Below are 15,875 nucleotides of genomic sequence, written 5' to 3'. Positions count from 1 at the left end.
TATAAGTCTCCAATTTAAAGCCACAGTCAAGGCTTATGGAACCAACAAATCAGAGAGCTAACCTGAGATGACTTGGTAAAGGGAATGATGACTCGGGAGCTTAAGGACAATCTAAATGAATCCTAGAATTTAGATAGGATATATTTCCCAGTTAGCCCTGTACCATGATAAAAACCACATAAAGAACAGAATTTGGAGCTCCTGAACCTGCATTCCTTCCCTAAACCTGACACAAACACATCAGTGTTCAGTGATCCTCAATGCACTTAGCCGCCTTTAGAATTTAAAAGTTTAGTCTATAATCTTTACTGAGAAATACAGTAAATGCAGGGAAAAAATTGTTCTGCCCACCAAGATGTCAAAAAGCCTGTGTATCAAAGCTCTGCCTATCTTAAGGTGCTGTTCAGATAGAATGACTCTCTTTCCTCTATCATGTGATTCTTTAGTTGTGCCTTCTTAAATAAAATCCAAGTCAGTCACAAAGATCTGCACAGTCCCAGCTTACAATCTCCCAAGTGTCACCATCCTCAGTCACCAAGGGCAAGGCCCCACATGGTTAAATTGACTAATTCCCTGCTATATTTCAAGGCCTCCTCAGTTTAAGCCCAAGTTCTCAATTCTCTATTTGTCAGTGGGTTAATTTGATTCTTAAATGCAAGTTTTTTGTAAGTACTTCTTTGATATCTGACAAAGGCATCAAGATGAAGGGCTTTAAGGGATATTGATAAATAACATATTTATTTTTTCTTCTGAATTGAGAATCTATTGCAAAATAAGGCTGGATAGAGGAATATAGAAATATCAGCTCAATTTTAGTTCCATAAAAATGATTAGAAAATATGGTTTAGCTCTGATGCTGATGCCTGAATTGAACCAACCCTTCACCATTTCTGGCTTTCTCCTAGCGGGGCCAGAGAGTCTGTGCTGAACTAACCAATCAGAGAAGAGATGATCATGGTAAACCCTCCCTGGAGGTTTTCTATTCAAAAGAGAGAACCAGGGAGGTTGAGCATGCGCTGCCTGACCCCACTGCACTGCACTGTCCAGTCAGCCATTCCTTTTTTGGGGAAGATGTGAGTGAGGGGGCAGAGAGAAAATAAAAATCAAAGGAGTAGAGAATTAAAGTCCTAGCCCCAACTCCCCTGATAAAGTCAATGTTCCCTGTTGTGAAAGTTCTAGCAACTCTATTTCTTATTTTATCTGTCTTCAAAGATATAACGTCCTTGAAGGTAGGGATTTTGTTTGCTTTGTTTGTCACTATATCCTTGACAATCAGCTGGCACTCAGTAAATATTTGCAGAATGAATAAAAGATTGCATGGGTTCACTAGTGTGGAATTCTGGGATAAACTTAGGTTGCAGCAACTGGCAATAGTATTACCTGGAGACCCAGATATAAGACATTCTTTCTGCTCTCTTTCCATAGCACAGGAGAAAATAGCATGACTCTGATATAAGGATATTCACCATGTCATTGTCCCCTCTGCATCCTATTTCTGGCATTGCAGAGTATCAATGTACAGCCCCAGGGAGCCATCAGTCATTCTCTTCCTATGCAGTGGCAGCAGGAGAATATTCTAGTTATCTATCTCCTGAGACGACTGAGTAGTTCCAAGAAACCTCCTCACAGAATGACAAGTTAACTAAATATCTTCAATTAAAGAACATTGTATACAATGTTTATTTTATTTTATTTTCTTAAACTCTATTTTTAATGTAAAGCTGTAACTCAAAAGCTTTTGTATTAGTGACCAAATAGTTCAGAAACTGGTTTTACAATAAGTATAATCATTTTTTAAGAGAAATAGTATTGACCACAAAGCTTCCTACTTTGCTATAACTCTGTGTGGAAATGATGGCAAGGAGGACATATGGGGAAAAAATTGAATAATGAGAGTGCCATAGACGATAACTCCTTATATCCTTTCAAAGGACTGGAAGTGAAATCCTCAACAGAAAAAAATTAAATAGATCCTACATAAAATTGGATGGAGGCCATTCACTCAATCCTATCCATCAGCTGGTATTATATAATTACTATTCAGTGAGGAGTGGGCTTCCTTGGATAATAATTACTGTCAATTATAAAGTACTCACTGTATATGCCAGACATGGTACATTATGCTTACTACACAAGATCTCAATCATCCTGTATAAACTATGAATCAGATACTATGATTCTCATTGTAAAGATGAGAAAACAGAGGTTTAAAGAGTCACCTAAAGAACTCAAGTTTACAAAACCAGTAATATGCAGCAGGCTTAATAACACAGGTCTGTCTCTTTCTGAAGCCCATACTCATTACTAATAAACTACAATGCACCCAAGATTCTTCAAAAAGAAAAATAAATAAAGCATATTTGAAGTGGCTGTAATTTAGTGTTGAAAGGAGAAAGCCAAAAGGTGGGACACCAAAACGTTTTAAAGGATTCTATCCTACTTGCCTGGTAGGGGTGAGTTCCAGTAGAAATAAAAAGTGTGCAATTGTTAAAGTTTCCTCTGCCGTAAGATCCTCAACAAACAGGCACGGAGGGAGTAGAAGGCTGTACAAAGACGTGGAGCAGAGCATAATATTGAAGGACTTGTGAGGACTGGACTGGATGCTCTACATAGAAATAGTCCTAACAAAGCTATCCACCTAGCTCATGTAGCAGATGGCCAGAAGAGGGGGCTCCTGCTTCAGAATGCAGTCTGGTCCTGTGGGCCATCCTTGGTAATCAAGGCACTTTCTTAAAACTTTTAAGTTCAGGGGTACAAGTTCAGATGTGTTACATAGGTAAATCAATCTACATGCCCATCAGTGGTAGGCTAAAGAAAATGTGGTACGTATGCACCATGGAATACTATGCAGCCATAAAAAAGAATAAGATCATGTTTTTTTGCAGAGACATGGATGGAGCTGGAGGCCATTATCCTTAGCAAACTAACACAGGAACAGAAAATCAAATGCCACAGTGCTCACTTATAAGTAGAAGCAAACTGATGAGAACACATGGACACCTAGAAGGGAACAACACACACTGGGGTCTTTCAGAGGGTGGAGGGGGAAGGAGGGAGAGGATCAGGAAAAATAATGAATGGGTACTAGTCTTAATACCTAGGTAATAAAATTGTCTGTGTAACAATCGAGGCATGTTGATAGCAGGGAAGGTTGAGCAGGGGCAGCTCATTTGAGAGGTTTTTAAGTTTAAAATACAAAGTTTCTGAGATTCCATCACAAGTACTATTTGTTAATAGAGTATGTACATACTACATGCTAGTAGCACATCTAAACTCCACAAAATAAAACTTGTCCTTCTTTTGGATGGATATATATATATATATATATATGTGTGTGTGTGTGTGTGTGTGTTTATGTATATGTGTGTGTGTGTGTGTATACATATTCCTTAGCTCTTGAGAATGTTTAAAGCACACAGAACCATGCTTGTGTTTTTAAATTTCTTCTGAATTTCGCTTTTAAGTCAAAGTTGCAGTTTAATTACTTTATATTGCCATAAAAGGTAGACTAAATCCAGTCTATGCATTTGACAATAGCAGCCTATAAAACTATAGACGAACCAGAGATCTATCTTAAGGAGACACAATGCTAGCTAAAACTTAGATTTTTAAAAAATTAAATGTATGGCTTCTGAGAGGACTGCATTTTTTTGCAAGAGTCATTTTCAGAACATCAGATTTAAGACAGGCATTAGTATAACCTCTGATCAAATTTAAAAATGTTTTGTACAGTGTCGTGAGAAGTGGTCATATAGATCCTTAAACACTGAATCTCGTGTTGGATAGGGAAATAACTCCTCAAACAGCCATTTTCTTTTGGAGCTGTTCTGATCATTATAAAATTCTTATATCAATTTGAAAGATTCCTTCATAATTTAGGGTAGTGAAACTGGAAAAGACTTTAAAATTCACTTGGCAAAAACCCTTTTGTTATAATCAGTTCATCAATTCACTCTGTGAAGAAGCACTGTGAATCTGCTATGTGCCCCATATTGTTCTTAGAATGAGGGATATAGCAATGACTACAATAAACAGAGGTCCCTAATCTATGGAGCATACTCGTTTTAAATTAACTTGTTCAAAGTTACACTGAATTGGAGGGAAATGAAACAAATTTTGCTTGCATTATACTACATACATATTTTGTCTCCTTTATTCAGACTGCCTTCTCCTCCTTCATTCCCCCATCACGTTCTACTAGGCATCAAAACATTATTTGTCACCCACATTTTCGAGTTCAGTCTTCTATATTTTCTCAAAGTCCTTTGTTTATAATGACGATATGAGGTAACAGCAAAGGCTCTAAGATGTGGTTGAATTCTTGACATGGAATTTGCTATTTGGAAATGATGTGATAGAAAAATGATTTTAAATTGTTTTACAAGGATGATTTTAAGACTTTAGGTCTGCATGACTGAAATAAAGAAGTTGCCATCAACAAAGATTTAGAATGCAATCAATAACGCAGGTTGTGGAGGATGATGAGGAGGCAGCAGTTTTTGATATAAGGCTGAGATACCTATTTGGCATTCAAGTGGAGATATCATGTTGGTTCTTAATTATAAGAAAGCTTGAGGGAAAGCAGAAGGAGAAGATATGATCTTAGATGTATATGGTTGTGTATGCACGTGTGTGCATGGCATCAGCATATAGGTAACACTTAAAGCCTGAGTCTTGATAAGTTTACCAAGAGGCAAAGTCCAGGCCAAAAATGAAAGAGAAAGTGGTGCTATCCTGTTTAAGAGAGAGAGAAAAGTGTGAAATGGTTATTTAGGAGAATGGGAACAGTAAACAGAGTAAGAAAACAGTGTGATTTCCAGACAGCTTTAAAGGCACACTTCAGATTCATGCTCGTGAATCTAAAGTGAGACTAGTTAGCATGGTTTTTGTTTCCCTTTAGCCACATTCTGTTGCATGAGTGCAGGTAAAGTATAGATGAAAGATTGAGTTTAACATTTCAGACATCCTTAAATACATCCTGCATGAACTCTAGCTATCTGGGAAATATATGGATAACTAGCATCAGACTTGTGTGTAAGAAGAAAATACATTGGTTGTTACCTCTTTACATGTAGAAGGTGGAACTCCAAGTACATGAGTTAAAAGGATACAATTAAATATGCACAGAGAAAAAATGTATACTCTGCATAAGAAATTACACGTGTTTAGTAATGGAGAAAGTAGAAAATGAAGAGGGTGCTGGTGAAAGAACAGGTCAGCAACATGATGGGAACCAGAGTCTGAGGAGGAGCGTGGTGAAGGGAAAACTTCTGGTGACCAGGCAGCAAGTAGATCAGATAAACAAAAATGACTCGTGTCCATTATTTTAAATATTCTAGGATAATACAACTCAGTTGCTCTAAACATTTAATAAAATCTGCCATACGCACAAAAACCTGAATGAATGGACAGGAAAATTAAAAGAAAATCAGAGATGAGAGAAGAGAACAGGCATGTTAAATGAGACGTGAGTCAGAGATCAAGAGCACCAAAAACTTAGAACAGGAAATATCTGGGAGGCCATAAGCACACAAGGTTGTACAGAAGTTCGAGAAAGACATTAGATATAATGTTGAGTTTGTGGGTTCAGTTCAATTTTTTATTACGCTTTATTTTTTTCTTTTTATGTTTTCATGTATGCTTTCTCTTTAAAATGTACCTTTTAAACAATAGCAACATATCAGCTAATGTTTCAGTTAAATGATAATAGCTACCATTTTTGAATGCTTACTATGTGCCATTCATACTTACATACATGTCTGCTATGAAATAACTTTTCTCATTACAACACCTTGCAAAATAGGCATTATTAAGTTTTGATGATACTATTAATAAAACATCTATTTATGGCTAATTTTTTATAATTGATGTCTGCATTGCACTTGATATAATTTATCATGTTTTGTGAAATGCTATTAAATTGCTGACATGTCCGCTTGATATCATCTTAACATTTAAAAAAATGCAGCAATATTCTCACTTTATAAGTGATAAAACTAAAGTTCAAAAAGGTTAATTAACTTGTCCGAGTTCCCACAAATCACTGAGCCAAGGATTCAAACCCATGTCTCTAGACTTCAAATTTCTGACTGTTGCCTCCTCTCAATTCTGATTCTTCCTTCCACTATTTTAAAACAAGCCCTGATTCAACCCGGCAAGCCTAATTCCATTTACACACCCAGGAATACATGTTCATGTCATAAAAGCAAAACATTTTCACACAGCTTCAATTCATCAGACTACAAAATTCTTGGTGTCAGCAGTGACACAGAAAGCTTCTCGGTAGCAGAAACAAAAGCAAGTAATGTAGCTATGTGATTTATTTTAAAAAGCAGAGGGGTCACAGAGAATAAGATAAATTCTGAAGGACGGAAAGAAATCTTGTTTTCTTACAGAAGCAAAGAAATGATGGGGAGTGGGGGAATCAGCCAGAAGTAACTGCTAAATTTGAAATACAAAAGTGATGCAAACAGTTGGGGGGAACAAAATTCAGCCAAACTGATTGTTCCATGTGGTGAAACAAGTATTTACAAAACCATTAATCGCTCATCATATAACCCCAATGACACCTTTCAACATGATGTCCTTTTATGGATGTAATCCACTCCATCCAACCTGGGAATCTTATTATTTCCCTAAACGCACCATACAGTTTGGGTCCTATACAAAGAACTGGTGGACCAGGTTCAAAGCTGTGGCAGGAGAGTTGAATCCCAGGAGAGGGGGAATTTGGAGCAGAGCTATGCTTGCTGAATTATAACAGTCAGCCAAGGGAAGAAAATACCTAGTAATAAAACCAGAGCCCCTGAGGAAAAGCTATTACTGGAACTATTAAGCCAAGGGAATATGCAAAATAGCTAGTGGTAGAATGTTTTAGAAGGCAAATTCAGGACAAGCTTGAAATAAAAAGATTGATGGCTGGACAATGGCAAAGGGTTCATAAAGATAACAGATTTTTTTGTTTGTTTGTTTTGTTTTAACCCTTTGCCTTCTGTGTCTTTTTACTGCCACAGGTTTCCTCTGGTAGAGTTTGTCTTCAGGAACCTCTCACCACCTTTATGACTCATCTTAGATGCTCTTTTGATTTAAAAAAAAAATTGATCTGTGCAATTCCTTTCATATTTTAACTTTTTCCAAAACGACTCAGTATCCTAAACAGTTTTGTCCCAATTGACTAGTAAGGCCACCTGGACTTTCCACATCTGAGTAGAATACTATCTACAATTTACATTCTCAGCAGCAGTATATAAAAGTTACCACTTTTCTGCTTCCTACACTTAGTCAGGTTCTCATAAAAGTTGAGCCCAATATTGCTGTAGTACAATTTTCTCCAAAATGCAGAAGAGAGAGTTTTGCAAAACCTGTAAATTACCCATAGGTGTATACGTGTATAACACTTGGTGTTAGCCAATTTTTAATTTTTCAAATCCGATGGGTATGAAAATGTGAGGTTGAAAATCCTTTCATATGTTTATATCTTTCAGTTTTTACCTTCTGCTCGTATCTCCAGCTTTCTAATGGGTTGTCTCTTACTTACTGATTTGTAGGCTGTATTTACAGGTGCTGAATACTAATATTTAACTTGCTACATTCATTGAAAATATCTTTTCCCAATGTATGCTATATATTTTAACTTTGTTTATGGGGTCAATTTAGAAACACTTTTATTTATTTGGTGTATTGTTTTTGTCTCCGCTTCATTTAAGAAATCCTTCCTTATCAGGATATAATTATAGTCTTTCTTTTTTAAGAGTATTTTTTTTTCTCTTATTTTAAGTTCAGGAGTACATGTGCAGGATGTGCAGGTTTGTTACATAGGTGAATGTGTGTCATGGGGGTTTGTTGTACAAATTATTTCATCACCCAAGTATTAAGCCTGGTATACATTAGTTCTTTCCTGATCCTCTCCCTCCTTCCATCCTCTGCCCTCAGGTAGGCCCCAGTGTGTGTTGTTCCCCTTCTTTTAAGAGTTTTCAAGTTTTGATTTCATGTTTTTAGCTTCAGTCAATCTGGAACTTACTTGTGTATATGGTATGGGATAGGATACTGATTTTTTTTTCATATACAGATAAGCCAGTTATCCCAGTGCAAATTAATGAACATCTTACCTTTTCCTACTGATTTCTAATGACGCCTATGACATTTACCAAGTCCCATATATGGATGAGTCTATTTTGCCTTCTGTGGTATCATTAACTCTTTCTCCTGACTTTCAAAGCCCTCTGTATTCAAATCCTGCAGACTTTAGAAGTGTTTTCTATATTACAGTAACAGCATTAAATTAACGGAATCAGAGAAACTTAAAGCTTGAAGGCAATAAATGGGTTAAATAATCTGATTATGTAATTTCATAGATAGGAAAACTCAATCCCAAAGAAGCTAAATGAGTGCCTGGGGTCATACAAGCAGGCATTGGTAAAGTCAGTTTTAGAAGCATGTTGACTCGTCTCCTCCTGCAGTGCCCTCTCCATAGAACTGGTGCACAGCACATACTAGAATGATTTCCTGTTTGAATTAAATGACAGCATCAAATGGAATCAAATAGGGGAAATATAATTTGTTGAGTTCCTACCACGTGCAGTACTATGTTAACCGCTTTCTAACCCCTCAGAGTGACTTGCCTTTGAACTTTGTCTTGTGAATCCTAGGGTTTTTTTTGTTTTGTTTTGTTTGTTCGTTTGTTTTGAGACGGAATCTAGCTCTGTCACACAGGCTGGAGTGCTGTGGCGCGATCTCGGCTTACTATAACCTCCACCTCCTGTGTTCAAGTGATTCTCCTGCCTCAGCTTCCCGAATAGCTGGGACTACAGGCACGTGCCACCATGCCCAGCTAATTTTTTATGTGCTCTTTCCTCTGTCTCTGTTCTATGGATGATAATTCTGAGTATACTCTTTGGTTCTATTCAATGCTGAGTCCAATATTGCTGTGGTATAATCTTCTCCACCATGCAGAAGAGTTGTACAAAACATCTAAATTATCCATTTGTGTGTGTATATGTGTATGTGTGTGTGTAATGTTGATGAATACATACATGCATGTATTGTATACATCAATCTGGAATTTATTTTTGTATATGGTCTTAGATAGGATACTGATTTTTTTCACATATGCAGATAAGACAATTATCCCAGTGCAAATTAACTAACATCTCACCATTTCCCACTGATTTCTAATGACACTTATGACATCTGTGAAGTCCCATATATTATATATATGTATAATACATGTACATGTATTTTATATATATATGAACTATAAAAGAAGAATTTCTCCTTAGAAATTCAAACTGAAACTTACACCTACTCTTTTAGATTGTATTGACTTATTCCACACATATGTTAACTATCCACAATGACATAGATTAACATCATAAGTAACCTTCCTGTCCAATAGGATCTTATAGACCAACTGTGAAATTGGCTCATAAAAATACATTTATAATTCAATTATATGATCATTAAATAGATAAGAACAACAAAGTTATAGAGAAGCACAAAAAGGTGAGAACTGATAATTCTACCTGGTGGAAACCAGTAAACCCTCATGAGTGAGATCATATGGACTAAACTAAAAGTACAGGAAAGGAAACAAATATTTGTGCACAGATGTGGATATCAATATGGAACATTATGTCACAGAAATTTAAGGAAATTGAGATTTTGTGTTAGTTGGCAATGTGTCAAATTTTTCTCAGATCTCACATTGTGATCAGTATCCCTTCATATTTGTTAAGCTGTCAGTTGGTATATGGGCACTGTTCACACTCACAGCATAGAGGGGTTCCTGCTTTCAGAGGTAGGGTACCCATATAATTTATCATTCAAATGAGCAAACTTTGAGACTGCAAAGAGAGTCTCTTAATAATTACAGTGTGATGGGATTGTCCTAGACTAATTAGATTTATGGCACTATAGTCAGAGGAAAATAGTATGCAATGTGACCATACAACAAGGTTTCTAACCCTTTTTGAGGTCCTGTAGAAAGTTGTGTAAATTACATTTCTCCATAGAGTCAGGACCAGCTCCGTGCAATCTCTGTGGTTGCACAGGGTGCCTCACTTAAAAGGGCCTTGCAGTTAGTTTAATATTTAGCTGTTGCTATCTTTAAATATGTATATATTTTTTAAAAGGGAGAGCCACATTTTTGTTTTCTACCGGGCCCCACAAATTATATAAAAAATACTTCATAGACAACACAATTTAATCTGATTTGGTTAGAAGACAATTAGAATGCCAGGAGATTCAGGAACTATATGGTATAAGACTAGTTAAAGGACCTGGAAATGGTTAGCTGAATAAAAACAAATCTAAAGACCAAGTAAATAACTACCTTAAGATAATGAAAGTTCAGATGGTTCAAAGGATTAGTAGAATTTTCTGGTGCAGTGCCAGAAGGGGGAAACAAGAACAATTCTTGGAAGTTATAGGAAAATTAAAGAAAGGCAGAATTTCACAACAATAAAAAACAGTACATCATATAGGAATCCCCAGTATTCAGTGTATTAATGCTGAGGCTTGGTGACCATCAAGTCATAGAGAATAAGTTTTTGCATTCATTAAAAGGAAAAATAATGAGATTATCATTGTGGTCCAAATGAATGCTAAGATTTTATATTCATAAAATAAATACATTGAAACTCCCTTGTCAACATTATCTGCATCTCAGAGTTCTAGGAAGTGAAGCAGAGAACTTAAAAAAAATCTACTTTCAGCTATCTTTATATAATTTTGAGCAAAGAAAGTGAAGAGAAATTGTAGAAGACTGATAGACTGCTTGCTTAAATTTTCTCATTAATGAGCCTACAAATCATGCTGACCTTAGTTGTGGTTACAATCCTCAAAGACATGACTTTAAAATTAGCAAATGATAACAATGATTAATGCATTTATTCAGCAAGTGAGGTCCGCTGTTTTTGCTTAAGCTTCACAAAGAACTTGTGAGTTAAGACTGTGTGTACTATTTTATAGATGAGGAAACCAAAGCTCAAAGAGTTGAATTTCTAGTCACATAGCTAGTTAACAGAAAAGCAATTAATTGGTTTATTTATTCATTCACGAGCTTAATAAATATATTGAGTACTTAGTATGTTCAGGCTGTGCTGTGTGCTCAGAATACAAATTTGAGCAAGACAGAATAGAGTTTATACTGTGTCTTAGTCCACACAGGCTATTATAACAAAATACCATAGACTGTGTGGCTTATAAACAACAGACATTTATTTCTCACAGTTCTGGAGGCTGTAAGTCCGATATCAAGGTGCTGGCCTGGCTGGGTTCTGGTGAGGGCTCTCTTCTAGGTTGCAGAGTGCTGACTTTCTGCTGTGTCTTCAAACGGCAGAAGCAACTAGCTAGCTCTCTGGATCTCTTTTATAAGGACACTCATTTCATTCATAAGGGTTTTACCCTTATGACCTAATCACCTCCCAAAGGACCCACCTTTGGTATTAGGAAGGTATTAGGAAATACCTTCATCCTGGGGTTAGAAGTTTAACGCGTAAGTTTTGGAAGGACATAAATATTCAGTTCATTCCATTCCACCCCTACCCTCAAATTCGTGTCCTTCTCATATGTAAAACACATCATTCCATCCCAGTAGTTCCAAAGTCTTAACTTTTGCTGTCATCAAATCAAACTTCTAAACTCCAGAGTGTACTCTAAATATTAACTAAATCAGATATGGGTGAGACTTCAGGTAGAATTTGTCATGAGGCAAATTGCTCTCCAGCTGTGAAATCAAATGTGTTATGTGCTTCCAAAATACAATGGTGGGACAGGCATGGGATAGACATTTCCATTACAAAATAAAAACATAGGAAAGCAGAAAGGGGTAACAGATCCCTAAGTCCAAAACTCAACATGGCAAAAAACATTAAAGCTGGAGAATGATTTTCTTTAACTGTATGTTTTGCCTTCCATACGCACTGGGGTGAGAGCTGGGTACCCAAGGCTCCAGGTGGCCCAGTCCCTAGGCTTTGCTGGGAATAGCCCAGGACAGCTCTCCCAGCTAAAATTTCACACTAGTGGCTTCACCAGGTATTTCCCTGGTAGGGATTCTCTGAAATGACATCACTCTCAGGGCCTGTGTCTTGGTTGTGTGCCCAAGACTCTTCATGATTTCATCCCTCAAAATCTAGGACTATGTAGCTAGGCCACCATGGCTGGTTCACTCTGTACTCCAGCACAGATAACACTGTGCTGGGTTGCTGCCAAGGGTTATTCTCTATGCCTTCTGGAGGGGTGGATACAGTAGTACCTTGAAATCATTTTGCCCCTCAGGTCCTAGTATTCTGGGCCTGTGATTGGAAAAATAGCCTCAGTGATCTTAGAAATGCCTTCCGAGTTGTTCTTTCATCATCTTTTTTTTTTTTTTTTTTTTTTTTTTAATTATCGTACTTTAAGTTCTAGGGTACATGTGCACGACGTGCAGGTTTGTTACATATGTATACATGTGCCATGTTGGTGTGCTGCACCCATTAACTCGTCATTTACATTAGGTATATCTCCTAATGCTATCCTTCCCCCCTCCCCACTCCCCACAATAGGACCTGGTGTGTGATGTTCCCCTTCCTGTGTCCAAGTGATCTCATTGTTCAATTCCCACCTATGAGTGAGAACATGCAGTGTTTGGTTTTCTGTTCTTGCGATAGTTTGCTGAGAATGATGGTTTCCAGCTGCCTCCATGTCCCTACAAAGCACACAAACTCATCCTTTTTTATGGCTGCATAGTATTCCATGGTGTATATGGGCCACATTTTCTTAATCCAGTCTGTCACTGATGGACATTTGGGTTGATTCCAAGTCTTTACTATTGTGAATAGTGCCGCAATAAACATATGTGTGCATGTGTCTTTATAGCAGTCTGACTTATAATCCTTTGGGTATATCCCCAGTAATGGGATGGCTGGGTCAAATGGTATTTCTAGTTCTAGATCCTTGAGGAATCGCCACACTGTTTTCCACAATGGTTGAAACTAGTTTATAGTCCCACCAACAGTGTAAAAATGTTCCTATTTCTCCACATCCTCTCCAGCACCTGTTGTTTCCTAATTTTTTTAATGATTGCCATCCTAACTGGTATGAGATGGTACCTCATTGTGGTTTTGATTTGCATTTCTCTGATGGCGAATGACGATGAGCTTTTTTTCATGTGTCTGTTGGCTGTATGAATGTCTTCTTTTGAGAAGTGTCTGTTCATATCCTTTGCCCACTTTTTGATGGGGTTGTTTGTTTTTTTCTTGTAAATTTGATTGAGTTCTTTGTAGGTTCTGGATATTAGCCCTTTGTCAGATGAGTAGATTGCAAAAATTTTCTCCCCTTCTGTAGGTTACCTGTTCACTCTGATGGTAGTTTCTTTTGCTGTGCAGAAGCTCTTTAGTTTAATTAGATCCCATTTGTCAATTTTGACTTTTGTTACTGATGCTTTTGGTGTTTTAGACATGAAGTCCTTGCCCATGCCTATGTCCTGAATGGTATTACCTAGGTTTTCTTCTAGGGTTTTTATGGTTTTAGGTCTCACATTTAAGTCTCTAATCCATCTTGAATTAATTTTCATATAAGGAGTAAGGAAAGGATCCAGTTTCAGCTTTCTACTTATGGCTAGCCAATTTTCCCAGCACCATTTATTAAATAGGGAATCCTTTCCCCATTTCTTGTTTTTCTCAGGTTTGTCTAAGATCAGATGGCTGTAGATGTGTGGTATTATTTCTGAGGGCTCTGTTCTGTTCCATTGGTCTATATCTCTGTTTTGGTACCAGTACCATGCTGTTTTGGTTACTGTAGCCTTGTAGTATAGTTTGAAGTCAGGTAGTGTGATGCCTCCAGCTTTGTTCTTTTGGCTTAGGATTGTCTTGGCAATGCGGGCTCTTTTTTGGTTCCATATGAACTTTAAAGCAGTTTTTTCCAATTTTGTGAAGAAAGTCATTGGTAGCTTAATGGGGATGGCATTGAATCTATAAATTACCTTGGGCAGTATGGCCATTTTCACGATATTGATTCTTCCTATCCATGAGCATGGTATGTTCTTCCATTTGTTTGTGTCCTCTTTTATTTCACTGAGCAGTGGTTTGTAGTTCTCCTTGAAGACTTCCTTTACATCCCTTGTAGGTTGGTTTCCTAGGTATTTTATTCTCTTTGAAGCTATTGTGAATGGGAGTTCATTCATGATTTGGCTCTCTGTTTGTCTCTTACTGGTGTGTAAGAATGCTTGTGATTTTTGCACATTGATTTTGTATCCTGAGACTTTGCTGAAGTTGCTTATCAGCTTAAGGAGATTTTGGGCTGAGATGATGGGGTTTTCTAAATATACCATCATGTCATCTGCAAACAGGGACAATTTGACTTCTTCTTTTCCTAACTGAATACCCTTGATTTCTTTCTCTTGCCTGATTGCCCTAGCCAGAACTTCCAACACTATGTTGAATAAGAGTGGTGAGAGAGGGCATCCCTATCTTGTGCCAGTTTTCAAAGGGAATGCTTCCAGTTTTTGCTCATTCAATATGATATTGGCTGTGGGTTTGTCATAAATAGCTCTTACTATTTTGAGATATGTTCCATCAATACCGAATTATTGAGAGTTTTTAGCATGAGGAGCTGTTGAATTTTGTCAAAGGCCTTTTCTGCATCTATTGAGATAATCATGTGGTTTTTGTCTTTGGTTCTGTTTATATGCTGGATTACGTTTATTGATTTGTGTATGTCGAACCAGCCTTGCATCCCAGGGATGAAGCCCACTTGATCATGGTGGATAAGCTTTTTGATGTGCTGCTGGATTTGGTTTGCCAGTATTTTATTGAGGATTTTTGCATCGATATTCATCAGGGATATTGGTCTAAAATTCTCTTTTTTTGTTGTATCTCTGTCAGGCTTTGGTATCAGGATGATGTTGGCCTCGTAAAATGAGTTAGGGAGGATTCCCTCTTTTTCTATTGATTGGAATAGTTTCAGAAGGAATGGTACCAACTCCTCCTTGTACCTCTGGTAGAATTTGACTGTGAATCCATCTGGTCCTGGACTTTGTTTGGTTGGTGGGCTATTAATTATTGCCTCAATTTCAGAGCCTGCTAGCACCTGGCTTCTTTGAAATTGCTGATCCATGCTAATTTTCTTATCAAATGGTATCTTGGCCATACCATTGTTCTATCCTAAACAGGTTTTTTGATTTGTTTTCAATAGAATTAGGCTGAGCATTTTCCAGATTTTTAAGTTCTGCTTTCCTTTTGATTAACAATCCATCTTTAAGTCATTTCTCTCTTCTCTAATTTTACTATAAGAACTTAGAAGAAGCCAAGCCATCCCTTGAACACTTTGCTGAGAAATTTCCCCAGACAAATATCCAATTGTATCTCTCACAAGTTTGATATTAAAAACAAAACAAAACAAAACAAAACAAAACTGGAACATGATCACAATTCAACAAAATTCAATCTGATAACAGATACAGAAACAGAAAGGGGACCTCTAAAAGAAGATGATATTTATTTTGGGAATGGACATTGCAATAGGAATGTACATGCCATAGTGAACTATGCATATTCAGGAAGATAAGAGAAGATAGTGGTTTTTTAAAGGAAAAACTAGGAGGATTGCCTTATTGTTTTGAGATACTTATCTTTGGCTACAAGCATCAATAACAAAGATGATGCTGGTTTGAGGTTGGATAAGCATTTGCTGGACAGATGCACTCTCCAAAATTTTATTTTGTGTAAAGTTAAGATGACTGTTGTGAAAGATTGGAGTTTTTGAGTCTTTTATGATAGTTCTTGTTATCAGGTATTCATGTCTGTGAACCCTCCCTTTATTGCTTTTTTTTGGCTTCATTTGTCAGGGTTTTTAACATGAGTGACTCCATTTTGATTCTGCTGTCACAACTGTAAGCA

This window comes from Macaca fascicularis, chromosome 1 (assembly GCF_037993035.2).
Source record: "Macaca fascicularis isolate 582-1 chromosome 1, T2T-MFA8v1.1".
Taxonomy (NCBI): domain Eukaryota; kingdom Metazoa; phylum Chordata; class Mammalia; order Primates; family Cercopithecidae; genus Macaca; species Macaca fascicularis.
The sequence above is the reverse complement of the archived record's forward strand: the minus strand, read 5'-3'. Positions refer to the sequence as shown.